We start from the raw sequence: 13,419 nt of genomic DNA on the forward strand, positions 1-13,419 counted from the left end.
ACATACCCCATGCTTGAAGGTCCTGGTGTGTTAAGCCTAGGCCCGAGACATGCTTAAAATCTCAGCTATGTCATGGATTTTCTGGGTGCCCTGCGTAAGTGTTGATCAATATCTACTGGGAAATGGAGGTGCCAACGTACATGGAAGGAATCCTGTTGAGTTTCAAGGCAGTGTGCATAGCATTTCTCCATGGTTCCTCAGTAGAAATAAACAAAGACCCATCCCTGCAGGCCTGCATCTGTCTGTCTATCTCCAAACTGGTGTGAGGATAAATATGGCCGTAATTGTGAACCAGTTTTGCATTTAAAAAATTGCCCTGAAAATTCATCTATCTTTTTCCAATTTTTTTTTAAACAGGGAAGTATATTATGCTGTACCCTCTTTCTCCCTCTGGTGGTGACAACCAGCAGTTTACACCTGCTTTTCTCCATTTGCCTTGAGAGTCATTAGCAAAGCAACCCCAGCCAATTGCTGTTATGTGCTTTGAAAGGGATCAGTGTTGTTCTTCCAGTCACTTGGTCTCACTTAGCCTGATGTATGGATCAAAGGGATGCCAGCTATCAGCAGAAGTTTAAAAGATTAGTGTTTGGATCCCGGGTTTTGAAATAACCCTGTAACGTCCCAAATGGGTCTTTTCGTCTAATATGAGAAATGAACACGGCTTCTGATTTCTTTTTAGAAATCAGTTCTATTTAATTTCTGTCCCATGTTCTTAAATAAAAGAAAACCCTAAAAAGAGCAAAAATGTTTAAAACACAGTAGGCAATCATACATTTAAAAAAATAATACAAACCACATATTCACGGTTATAAATATAACTATGTGAAGCAAAGGAATTTCTCCCTCATCTATAACCCCTATTCCAAATTATTTGTCCATCTGCTTGTATTATTGATATTATTATCACTGTAAGGTCCTGGGGTGGATCACAACAATTCAAAAATGAATTATTAGATATTAATAATGCAATATTCACATGCAATATTAATAATGCAATATTCACATGCACATACACAGAGAGTGGTGAGAAAAACTGGCCTCTGTTGAGTCTACTGGAATCTTGTATGTGTACATGGTCCTCTTGCTGCAGATGGGCATTGAAGCCAAGGGACTGGAAATAACGTGTTTTGCCAAGTGAGGGTATTCTTTCCTGGTCTAGTGTTATACCTCAGTGGAGTTCTCATGCATTCTGGCACCCACTTAGTCTCATTAATACCAACCCATCACAACGGAAGAGAACATTGGGGAGTACTGATGCAGGACTAAGAGAGGTCTGTGTGTTCAGTAAAGGGGTGAATTAGTCACCATGTTTGGTGATCAGAAGTAATAGTTAACTTGGACACAAGATATGGGAGATAAACAATTTATTAAAGCAATCTCAGTTGTTGCCCAAATTGTATACAGTACTACCTATATATAAGCAACATATGATGCAGTATGACTACAGAAATTACAATAAAGATACTTCAGGGGAAATTTACAGGAAAAGGGAAGGTGGAAGAAGAGGAAACTGAGGAATGGTGGGATAAAGTGAAGGAAGTTTACAGCAAAAGTACTATGTAAATTATGCCAACCATACATATATAATTCAGCTTAGCTCTCCTGCAGTACATGACACACAAAGGCAACTTGCACAAAGGTCTCCCATTGCTTGAAGTCTTCCCCGACTCACAATTGGATGAGCCTAGATTATTTTTCCAAGCTGAGCAGAGGCAAGGGCCCGAGGAATATAGTGGAAAGCAAAAGACTTCCTGAGCCAGCTTCATGCTAGGGTGAGGTCAGGACCCTGGACAGGAACAAGGGTAAGGAGTTAAGCAACATTTCTGTAATGGAGAGCACAAAGAACGAGCTGCCTCAGCGCTACCTTTATAGCCTGACCCGAAGGATCACAAATGAAATCCTACTTTCTGTTTGCTGCAACATGCCAGTTAAAGAGCCAAAGTCCTTTGGTGCAGCTGTTAGCTCCTAGATGGTGAGACTGGGCTATGAGGACTTGGTTTGTGGAGACTCCACAAGGATTTCTTGACCCTCAGAACCATCAATAGTTGATTATTCATAAGGCTTTGAAGGGCCAGGTGCAGAATCTGATGCCAGTGGGATGGTCCTGGATATGAGTCCATATTCTCCTTGGGGTTATTACTGCTCAAGGCCTCAGTGGCCAGTGGTCATGACAGACAGAAGAACTGAGGAAATGTCCATCCTCACCCCTGCAGTGCTTGCTGCCCCTCACTAGCCCAACCCCAGAAATCACATTTCCCCTACCCTTACAGTCAGGATGACAAGGGGACCAGCAGCCATCTTAGTGGTTTTTGAAAATAATTACCATCCTTATTCAGACATCTGTGCTTGAATTAGGAAGTAAAGGGGATTAACGTGTCTTGCATTTGAGCAAGTTTTATATATACTTCAGTTATGTTTATACTGAGGACTCTGGATCACAGATGTTTGGCCACTGAAGGGGACTTTATGTTGAAACATGTCCCGATTGTTCATCTAAGGAGCACATACTTTTGAATGGCATTTGGCCTATAAGCAGAATATAGGAATGCATTACAGTGGTGCCTCGCAAGACGAAATTAATTCGTTCCACAAGTTTTTTCTTCTTGCGAGTTTTTCTTCTTGTGAAGCACGGTTTCCCATAGGAATGCATTGAAAATCAATTAATGCGTTCCTAGGGAAACCGCTTGCCAGGCTGGCGGTGCAGAGAAGGGCTTTTCTCCGCACCGCAAGCCTTCAGGACAGGTACGGGAACAGAGGGGAAGGCGCGCAGCGCTTTCCCTCTGTTCCCGGGGCTTGCGTGGGAGGAGGGTTTTTCCTCCCCACCGCCAACATTCAGAACAGCATTCTGAATGTTGGCGGTGGGAAGGAAAACCCTCCTCCCACCCCAAGTCTTCAGGAAAGCCATCCGATGCCCGGCGGCGGGAGGAGGCGTTCCCCCCCCCCGCCGGGCATCGGAGCTTCGTTCCGATGCCCGGCGGCGGGAGGAGACGTCCCCCCCCCGCCGGGCATCGGAGCTTTGTTCCGATGCCCGGCGGCGGGAGGAGACGTTCCCCCCCCGCCGGGCAGAGACGTTTCCCCCCCCCCCGCCGGGCATCGGAGCTTTGTTCCGATGCCCGGCGGCGGGAGGAGACGTCCCCCCCGCCGGGCATCGGAGCTTTGTTCCGATGCCCGGCGGCGGGAGGAGACGTTTCCCCCCCCCGCCGGGCATCGGAGCTTTGTTCCGATGCCCGGCGGCGGGAGGAGACGTCCCCCCCGCCGGGCATCGGAGCTTCGTTCCGATGCCCGGCGGCGGGAGGAGGTCCGAGGACAGTGGGGAAGACGCGCTGCGCTTCCCTGCTGTCCCTGAGATTTCCCTATGGGCTGTCATCTTGCGAAGCAAGCCCATAAGGAAATTCGTTTTGCGAAGCGCCTCCAAAACGGAAAACCCTTTCGTCTAGTGGGTTTTCTGTCTTGCGAGGCGTTCGTCTTGCGGGGTACCACTGTATTTATATTTGTCTGTAGCTTGTATTTTATTTTACAGACTTAAAAGTTTAGGGTGGTTGTAAAAACTACTGTGAAGTGTTTTACCTCAAGTCAGCCTTTCCAAAAGCAACAAGAGACACTTTCTACATTCTTGAAGATGAAATTATTATGATTTGAATTAGCATGGAGAGTGAATTGATCTAGTTCCATGCAACCTTGGAATAAAAATGAAATTGTTTACTTTTAATAGTCACATTTTAAATTCACAAACCACTACTCATTATATTTGACCCAGATGAGATACACATTTCTTAAGCTTTACTGGTTGTCTGACCATGGTCATTTTATACCATGTTGATTGCTAGAATCCTCCATGGATACCATTATTCTATTTTCAGAGGATTTAAGAAGCATTCTGGGAAATGGAATGGAACACTTCACACAAGCATGTGGTGCCAGTGAGTGAGTGAGTGTTTTAGTTGGGAAAAATGACTTGCAATGTTGAGGCATGTGTTCTGCTTTATCAAGATGTTTAGTAACAAACTTTCAACTATGTGTGCTATAGTCAGGTGGTGGTGGAGAGCGATGCTCATGTTCAACATGGATCATGTTGCTCTTCTTCAGAGTGGGCCAGAGTGGGACTTTCCCTTAGACTTTACACTGATAAAATATTTATAAGCTACAATTGCAGAGCACCTGCTAGTGAAATGGGGGAAAAAATATTTCTACTTCCTCTTTGGCATTAAACAAAACATTAAGCTCAACAGGGCTTTGAGAAAAGTGTGTTGCAAAGCCGCTCCAAGTATTTGCTTATGCTGACCACACCATGACTCCTAAGCATACACAAAACGCAAGAGAAGATTGGTCAACAAATTGAGTAATCCCATGTAAATATGTATGTGTGCGTGTAACCCTTCATCCTAATATCTGCAAATATAAACTAAAGAATATTCATTGTTGCTCAAACTACAGTCCTTTGGATAGCATCCAGGATTCTAAGGCACTTCTTGACAGCGTTCAAGAGTGTAAACCAGTTTAAGAATACAAAAAAACCACCCACATTAAACATGTGATTTTAAAAAAGATCAGTAGTAGTAGTAGATTTTACCTAAGTTCACACTCTCTCTCTCCCCACCCTCCTCTCTATATATATTCATTTGTCTGAGCAAGTAAGGATAACAGCTGCAACCCAGCCTGAAGTTAAGGGTGCTGGAAGTGAAAAGCCTTAAGAACGTCAAAAACTCTGTGTAGCTTTAAAGCTAATCTCTTTTAAAGCACATCTGAAGCATGTGACTCCCCACAAAGAATCCTGGGACCTATAGTTTTTTGAACGATTTGTTACAGGATTCTTTGGGAGAAGCTGTGTGCCGTAAATGTGTTTTAAATGTATGGTGTGGATGTGACCATTTTAGGTAAATATGTCAGGATTTCAACTGATCTCTGTGATGCCAAGTTCCGTCCCAACTAGGGATCTGTCAACTTCTGTTTCTCTCAGTTGCTCATTTTTCCAATCTTAAATTTAGCTCTTCAAATTTCTGCATCACTTTGTGATTTTTTTAAACAGTTCTCGGGGGTGGGGATCAGCATTTTAAAGGGCACAGCTCCTAATTGATTGATTGATTGATTGATTGATTTGCAAGCAGTTAGCACAAATAGAATGCATTTTTGTGTTATTTTCACTTTAAAATACATTTTTACACACATTTCTCCTAATATACATGTGCTGAGTACAGAAATGCATTGCCAAATTGGACGAAGTGTGGAATTTGAAGAACAACTGTGTTTTGGTTTGTGCGCTGTTTCAGGAAGTGTGAATAAGGCAGGTTCAAATCAAAATGCAAACTGAGCTGAATTTCATTCCCTTTGCTGTGAATCAGAGATTCACAGTTGCAAAGATTAGTGTTCTCCTAGATACTGGTGGGAACAGAAATACTAGTGTCCTTGTTTGCATGTAATGTTAAGCCATACCATAGCTTAGTGTGAACAAGTGAATCAGGAGGTGATGTAAAATGTCTACATTTAATACAATTTAATAGAACACGGTATGACGCACAAGAGCCAGGTGTGTTGAGAAATAGACTGGCAACATGCACAATGGCAAGCCAGATAGTGCTTTGACTGGAGAATAAAAAGCAAGCAATAATCCAGAAGTATAATCAATAGCAAGCTCTTTTCTTTTTCGTTTGTTTTGCTTTTACAAAATAGTGTGTTTGTGTGTGTGTAAAATCTCCAGTCTTTCTGCTCACATCCAAACTGGTAACAATGAACAGTTAAGCCATATTCTTGAACCTTTAAATGGGGCCCTTGCAAAATGAAATCAGAACTTAATTTCTGCTGTTGCTTTGGGTGAGCTAGAAATCTCAAGCAAAACATACATTTGTGATGCACTAGATATATGCATTTATCAATACTTTATAATAACCAAAACTAAATGTGGCAAATAATTAAAACTAAATAGAAGAGAAGCACTATTTTAGTTTTAGGGTTGCCTCACAGTTGCCTACCGTCTGGCTGGGATGTAGCAATTTAAGCAAGGTGCTAAGAAGAGAAGGAAGGGGCGAGGAACATGAATCACGACAATTAGCAGCCTTGCTGGTCAAGTGGTGTCGCAAATATTCCAGGAAGGCACACATACTGGGCTTTGCTTGGTGCCATAGCTTGGCAATACCCAGATAATGATGGGCATAGAATGGAAGGTGTGCCTTTTAGAAGTGCAGCTGTGGCTACTGGATGTTTGCTGACCACCAGTTATTAAGTTCTGGTCTCAGTTGGATGATTGGGAGGCAGGATAACATAGTAGCACTGAAAATATAAGTAGGGGTTTTTTTGCCCCAGCAGGCTGTTAGACCTTAATTCCTGCCAGGACATCAGCTTGATCCTCTACCTCTCTGCACTAGTCTTGGAATAGTTGCAACATGCAGTGGGAAAGCCAGTTTGGTGGGATTTTTTTAAATTTTTTTACAGTGTTGGGTTACTTAAAAGAGCAGAACATTTTGTTGCCTGAATTCTTGGAAGGGTTGATGGAATCTGTTGACCTCGTGAGTCTGCAAAATTGCTGCCTAACACACCTAAAATTCCTAACGCTGAATCCATTTGAACTCTTTTTATCCAATATGCCCCCATATTGGATAAAACATATTGGGTGCTCTGTCTGTGTTCCCACCTCAACAGTAGTCAGCCTTCAAAATAGCATTTACACCAGTCCAAAGTGCTTGCTTTTTAAATGTTTTTTAATTTATTTTTTATAATGCTTTTTATTAGTTTTCTTACGTTTTACAAATTGTTCCATTTCTTACTAACAAATAACAGAAACAAACACACAAAATAAAAAAGGGGGGAGGAAGAACACCCATCCATACACCCATAAGTTCTGAAAAGATAATTTATGCCACCATATTCTTAATTCCCAATTATTTAATTTTCCCAATGGACTTCCATTTTTCTCAATGCAAGTCTGTCTTATCTTTTTGTTAATCTGCTTCTTTGGTCATTTTCCCATTTCCTCTGTTATCTGTATGCTATACTTATAATCTGTCTTGTAATTTGCGAAAATTAATCAAAGCATGTCCAGGTTTTGACTTGGGGACACTGTTTTTTAAAAATATTCTTTATAAGTTTCCCACTCTTTTTTGAACTTTTGGTTTGGCTGTCTCCTAATTGTCTCTGTCATTTTTGCTAATTCTAGATATTTAAATAGTTTATTCTGCCCTTCTTCTTTTGTTGGTATTGATTCTCCTTTCCATTTTTTTGCCATCAGTATTCTTGCTGCTGTTGTAGCATATAGAAATATTCTCCTTTTTTTATTTATTTAGAATATCTGAATCTAAAATGCCCAAGAGGAAGGCTTCTGATTTCTTTGTAAAAGTTTGCTTAAACGTTTTTTTTCAATTCCTCATAAATAATGTCCCAGAAATTCTTAATTATTTTGCAGCCCCGCCACGTATGAAACTATGTCCCTTTTGCCTGTTTACACCTCCAGCGAGTATTAGATCTCATTTTATACATTTTGACCAGTTTGCTGGGAGTTATATACCACCTATAGAACATCTTCAAGAAATTTTCCTTTAGTGTATAACAGGCCATAAATTTCTATTCTTTATTCCATAATCTTTCCCATGCCAACAATTGGATATTCTTACCAAAATATTTTGCCCACTTAATCATTACTTCTTTCACCTCTTCATCTTTCACCTCCCACTCTAAAAGAAACTTGTACATTTTAGATATTACTTTTCTTATTTTGTATTAATTCTTTATCTAATTTTGATTCTTCTGTTGCAAAACCTTTTTTTCCTGTCTGTCTTTAAAACCTCATTTAATTGGTAATATTGTAACCAGTCCACTAGGTGATGTCTGATTTCTTTGAATTTTTTTCACTTTCAATTGATTATCTTCTTCTTCTAATAGGGCTTTGTACATGGTCCAATTTGTTTCCATATTTTTTTCTTTTCACTTCAATGAACTACAGAGGGGATAGTCACCAGGGAGTTTTTGGTTCCAATAAATCTTTATACTTCTCTCATACCTTATATAGTGGCTTCCTTATGATATGATTCAGGAAGCCTCTATGAATTTTAACTTTTTCATATCCCAGGTAGGCATGCCACTGAAAGCGATTATCAAAACCTTCCAGTTCTAGTAAATCTGAGTTCTGCAATGTCATCCATTCTTTTAGCCAACATAAGCAAGCCGATTCGTAATAAAATTTCAGATCTTTTAAAATATATTTTTCCTTCACCTTATCACGTGTTGTTTGAAGGTGGTTTAAAAAATAAGAATGGAATAACAAAACAATCCAAAGGGTTCAAGGGAGGGAGGGCTCCAAGGTGGAGGAACCACCAAAGGAAGAGCAGAAAAGTGGAAGGGTGGCGCTTTATCTTCTCCCCCTTTTCCATGTCCTTAAAAAAACAGCTCCTCCCATTGGAAGGAAATATAAGTACACTGGGATTAAGGCCAGCACACACTCTCCTACCCATTCTGTATGCGTCAGAGGATCAGGAGAATCTGCTGGACCCAAAACCTCCACCAGCATACCCCTGAAATATTTCTTTTCCCCTCCTGCTATTGTCGAGATACTAAAGGCAGCAGAGGAGATTCCCATGGTAGTAGCAGCTCACCAGGTGTGGTGCTGCCATTTTGCTAGCTTCCTGACAGGTGGGTCACTATTGTTTACTGAGAGGTTGAGAGGTGAGCTTATAGGGAGCTCAGTGGGGTACAAACACAGTGGCAGGAATGCTGTTCTGCCTGACTGAGACCGACACCTTGCAAGATGGCTGCCAAATGCTTGACCAACTCTAAGAACTCTGCATTCTTCTGATACCAATCTCTGGGCTTCCGGGTTTGCTGCAGCTCGACTCCGCACACACGTTTCTTGGGCTCTAGGAGATGCGCACTCACCAAAAGGGTGAAATGGGGGCTTCACGACCCCTCAGAAGGTTCAGGAGGGCTTCCAGAACCTAGAAGGATTCACTGTGACATGGGAAGGTCTCCAGAACTAGATCTAGAGGTTCGGGAAGAAGACCACAGGCGTTGGTAACAGCGCTCCCTCCCCCTGGTGAGAAAGCCTACACTGTATAAAGCAATTTCACCAAATTTCAGGCAAATTTCGCAGTTTTCTTTTTTTCAGAAAGTGTCTGAGGTGAAAAAAAGTCTCAATAAGTTTATTGGTTTTTGCTTTGGGGTTGTTGTGGGGGAGTTGTGTGTGCTGATGTTTATCTCTCTCTCGCTCACACTCTCTCTCTCTCTCACACACACACACACACAGAGAGAGAGAGAGAGAGAGAGAGAGAGAGCGCAACACAAACACACACAGCCCAACACAAAATGATTCGCTGATGTACATTTGGGGCCTATAATCCATTTTCTAATTGAAAACAAAAAGGAACATGAGCCAACAAAAACAAAAACAAGTTGTTTATTGATTTTTGTCACTTTTTGGACCCACTTTTCAACATATTAGGATGAGTCATGTCCCATGGCATTTTTCAGAGAAAATGTTGATCCTGGAAGGCAGTCTTCTTCTGACAGCATATCCTTGGTTTCTGGGACACTTCATTCCCACAAGATACATTGGAATTTAGCTTACAGCTAGAAAGAAAAAAATCCCCCCTCCCATTTATTCCTAGATATATAAAAATATGAGGCCATCACTGCACAGCCTCCAGTGGAGGATTTGCAGTTGCCCCATCACTATTCTGGATCTGCATTAAGTCGGGTTAGGGTAAGGGAGTACAAGAGGAGTCAGGTTACATAACAGCAGAAGAAAATGATGGTTTTGAAAAACAGCAGAATTTGTTTGATTAAAGCATGGTATTGAGGTACAAAGAAGAAATGGTGGTTTTAAACAGCAAGTTTGAGAAAAGGAGGGACAGGGGGAAACAGAGGGGGGAAATGATTTACCGTAAGCAATGGCAGAAGTTTAAACAGAATGAGGAGGAGTAACAATGGGGCGGCAGTTTAGAACAAGGTTTTTGAGTACACCGTAAAGGTGCTATGGCATGTATGAATGAGCATGTGTACATAAAGGGGGCTGTGGAATAGGGGAGAGGATAAGGCAGGGAAATGGGTGTGATCTGGGTGGAAGGGAGGTTTGAGAAAAGAAAGGAGGAGAGTGGAGCAAAAGAGAGAGTGAAAGTGAAAAAGTCGTGCATAGTGGGTACAAAAAATGACAGAGTAGGAGGTATGGGAATGGGGCCGAAGCTAAATGTTCTGTACTGTAGAATATAAAAGCCAACTACTAGAGCCCAAGGGGTCTTTGCCACCCCCATAAAATATTTGGAGCCCCCCCCCCCAAGTTAATGGACATTGCCATTCAAATGGTGTGCATGCTCCACATCATGTGATTAGTTATGCAGGGCGGAACTTACCTGCCCCTGCCCAAATATTCTAGCTAGCACCCCTGCTGTACAGTGGGAGGCGGTGGCTTCATCACTGGGCAGAAAGTGAAAAGGGTGGTTAGTATTTGCAGTGCTTGGGAAGAAGATGATGCAAGAAGTTAGCATGGAGGTGGTCTGTGTGTAAAGGGGGATTGTGAAAAAGGAGAGGGAGGAGGAGACAATGAGCCATGAGGCAAAAGTGAGAATTAATGCAAAGCAGGGCTGCAGAATAGAAGAGACAAGTGGCTTTGGAAATGTGGTTGGGACAGTGAAAAGCAAGCTCAGTAGTTGCATGAGGCAGGAAGGGGAAGCAGTAGGGGGTTTATGTGAAGAGAATGGTGTGGGTGTTGACAAGTGGAGTGGATAGGAACACAACACCTACTGTGTTAAATTTGTAACTGGCCTGGGTGAAGTTACAGGAAGGGGACCTAGTGATGTTACATGAGCCAGGGAAGAGAACCATGTGGGGACTTTACAAGAGCAGGATGATTAAACAGGAAATCCTTGTACACATTAGGATGTGAGAAAGCTAAGAAAATATGCAATATTTCCACCACCCCCGTCTTCTTTTCTCTTACTGTTGAGCTTGTAGTAATTCCCAGACATTTAAGTTAAATGATGCCAGTTTCCTTGTACTGCTTGGACACAGAATATGGGTCTATGGAGACTGTACAGATCAGGGATGAGGGACCTGTGGCCCTTGGCAACAACTTGCATCCTCCCTGACCACTGGCCATTGTTGCAAGGGCTGATGGGAACTGGAGTGCAGCGGCAAATGGAAAGACACAGGTTCGTCACCCCTGCTATAAACTACTATGGATGCTCATGCCTTGGAAGTACCACTTAAAGTTACAAATTCTCTTTTCTTCAATCCAGAAAGGATCACATACACTGTACATTAGGGATTTGATTCAGTCATGTTGGCATGAGGCAGTAAACACGACACAACAGAGACACGTTCACAACTTCACACTTAATTCTCTGTGGTCAGTGAAGCAAGAGGTGACCTGCTGTTTAGGAGGAGGGAAGAAAACAATTACAGGTCTTATTTCACTCAATTGAATCTCAGTTTTGAAAAGCAACCCTTGTCAAAAGACACTACAGCAAATTAAAATAAAACCCCATCAGTGGCATGAAATAGCTTGTGGTGCAACATGCTTTTATGTCAGTAATATGCCTTAAAGCATATATAGCCGTATAATAGGATCACCACATCCGAGGAGGATGTACAAGGCTAAAAAAATAATGCTCAGCTTGTGGGGTTTCTTTTTTTTTGAAATAGAGATATGAATCAAGTTTACATTGCAAATAAAGTTAAGGGAGAAGCACTGGACATGATGACTGTGCAACGTGCTCTTACCATGCAGTTGGTCAATTGATGAAATCAGACTACTATTGCGTGCTAGACTCAATATTCATTTTTAATTGGTCAGGGTTATGAGCCATGTAGGAAATATTCTGAAATACAGTTCTGATTAATGGTTTATGGAAGGGGTGGGTTGGATGCTCCATAAAAAGTGCAATTCCAGAGAAAAGGGGACAATTGTAGAAGCACCCCATGTGTAAAGAAAGGGGGTGTGGTTGCTTTATTTATTGCTATGGGTGCTTTCACCTACACCCAGAGAATCAATAGAAGACTGGAAAGACCAACAGAGTTGTTATGCAAAATACTGTGTTTCTAATGTCTGTTCCCTTGAAGACAATTACATTTTGTAGCATTGCACAGCAAACAGTAGCTTTTCAGTTATCGCTCATGGTTAACATATGGCCTTTTCCAGTTTAACGAGGAGGAAACAGCGCGGTTCTCTCTCTCTCTCTCTCTCTCTCTCTCTCTCTCTCTCTCATTACATGCCATTCCAATCTCTGAGTGGTACAAGATTCCAGGGGTACCAGGCACGCTTACCAGGGTCTGTGTTTCCTTTTGGCAATGTGGCACAACAGAGACTGTAGTGTCTTTATGATATACAGTTTATTTACACATATATACAACCTGAGCCTACTGTGGAATAGGTTCAATGCATTACACTCAAGACAAGTTTCATCTCCCTCATGGCTGCAATGTTGGATCCAAAACTGCCAGCCCCCATGCTGCTCTGGCCCCCCTTTCTCATAGCTTGCAAAACACAACTATTTTTCCTCTTCAGCTTGTATCATAGCCCAATGGCTTATCTCCCTGTTTTTGTTCCCTTCTAATGGCCCATCTTAGTGGCCATTATCAAGTTGGCCAGTTATATTTCTGACCCTTGCTAGATCCAGAAATGTGGGAGATTCTTAAATTCTAGCCCTTTCCTGTTTCCAGGAATTTAGGGGAGTCTTGCACCCCACAAACGTATAACAATATGTCTATAAAGCATGCGCAGGAGACTGACACATTGACAAGTCAATCCTATGCGAGTCCCACTCTGTTCCTTCCTGTAGAATGGGTCCCTTAGATCATGTTACTGCTTTTGCTTCAATTGGATTTAGTATAATGCTGCTTCTTAGTGGCATATGATCATTTGCTCAACTCTAGTTTGCATTCTGGTGGTGTTCAGGTAGGATGGGGTGAATCTGTCAGTTTTAGTTTCTGACAGTTGCATGTTTCCCCAGTCTTTTCAGTTCCCCACATTTTCACACCAGGCTGCATTTTTTTTAAAAAAAAGTTCTCAGGAAAATTCATCAGTGAATTTTTCCTAATACATGTTAGTATTCAACTTTGCCAAATATTCGCCTTTTTTGCAAAGCAGTGTCCCTCTACATAATGCATGTTCATGTTTACTCTAGATTCAGGTAGGTAGCCGTGTTGGTCTGACACAGTTGAAATAAAAAATAAAAAAAATAAAAATTTGTCTAGTAGCACCTTATAGACCAACTAAGTTTGTTCTGGTATAAACTTTTGTGTGCATGCACACTACTTCAGAAACATGTTTACTCTAGTATGTGCATTTTTATACAAATTATTTGGCTGGAGTATTACATTGCAAAAATGAGAGATGAGTGAATTTCCAAAACTGGCTATGTTTAGGTTTGCATGTTGTGAGTTAGGTAGGTTCGACTTTAAATCTGAATCAAATTGAATTTCCCTCTGAACAGTTCAGGTTAA

At 41.7% G+C, this 13,419-nt stretch overlaps 1 long non-coding RNA gene across 1 annotated transcript; it reads right to left on the bottom strand.

Annotated features, from left to right (window-relative positions):
- Window positions 1-1,347: 1,347 nt before the first annotated feature.
- LOC309517096 lies at window positions 1,348-2,115 on the bottom strand. Its single transcript, XR_014213146.1, has 2 exons — window positions 1,865-2,115; window positions 1,348-1,786 (listed from the first exon to the last, which is right to left on the bottom strand). It is a non-coding gene; the product is annotated as an uncharacterized lncRNA (long non-coding RNA).
- Between the last annotated feature and the right edge of the window lie 11,304 nt (window positions 2,116-13,419).

Source organism: Podarcis vaucheri, assembly GCF_965113315.1.
Source record: "Podarcis vaucheri genome assembly, chromosome: 1".
NCBI classification, from domain to species: domain Eukaryota; kingdom Metazoa; phylum Chordata; class Lepidosauria; order Squamata; family Lacertidae; genus Podarcis; species Podarcis vaucheri.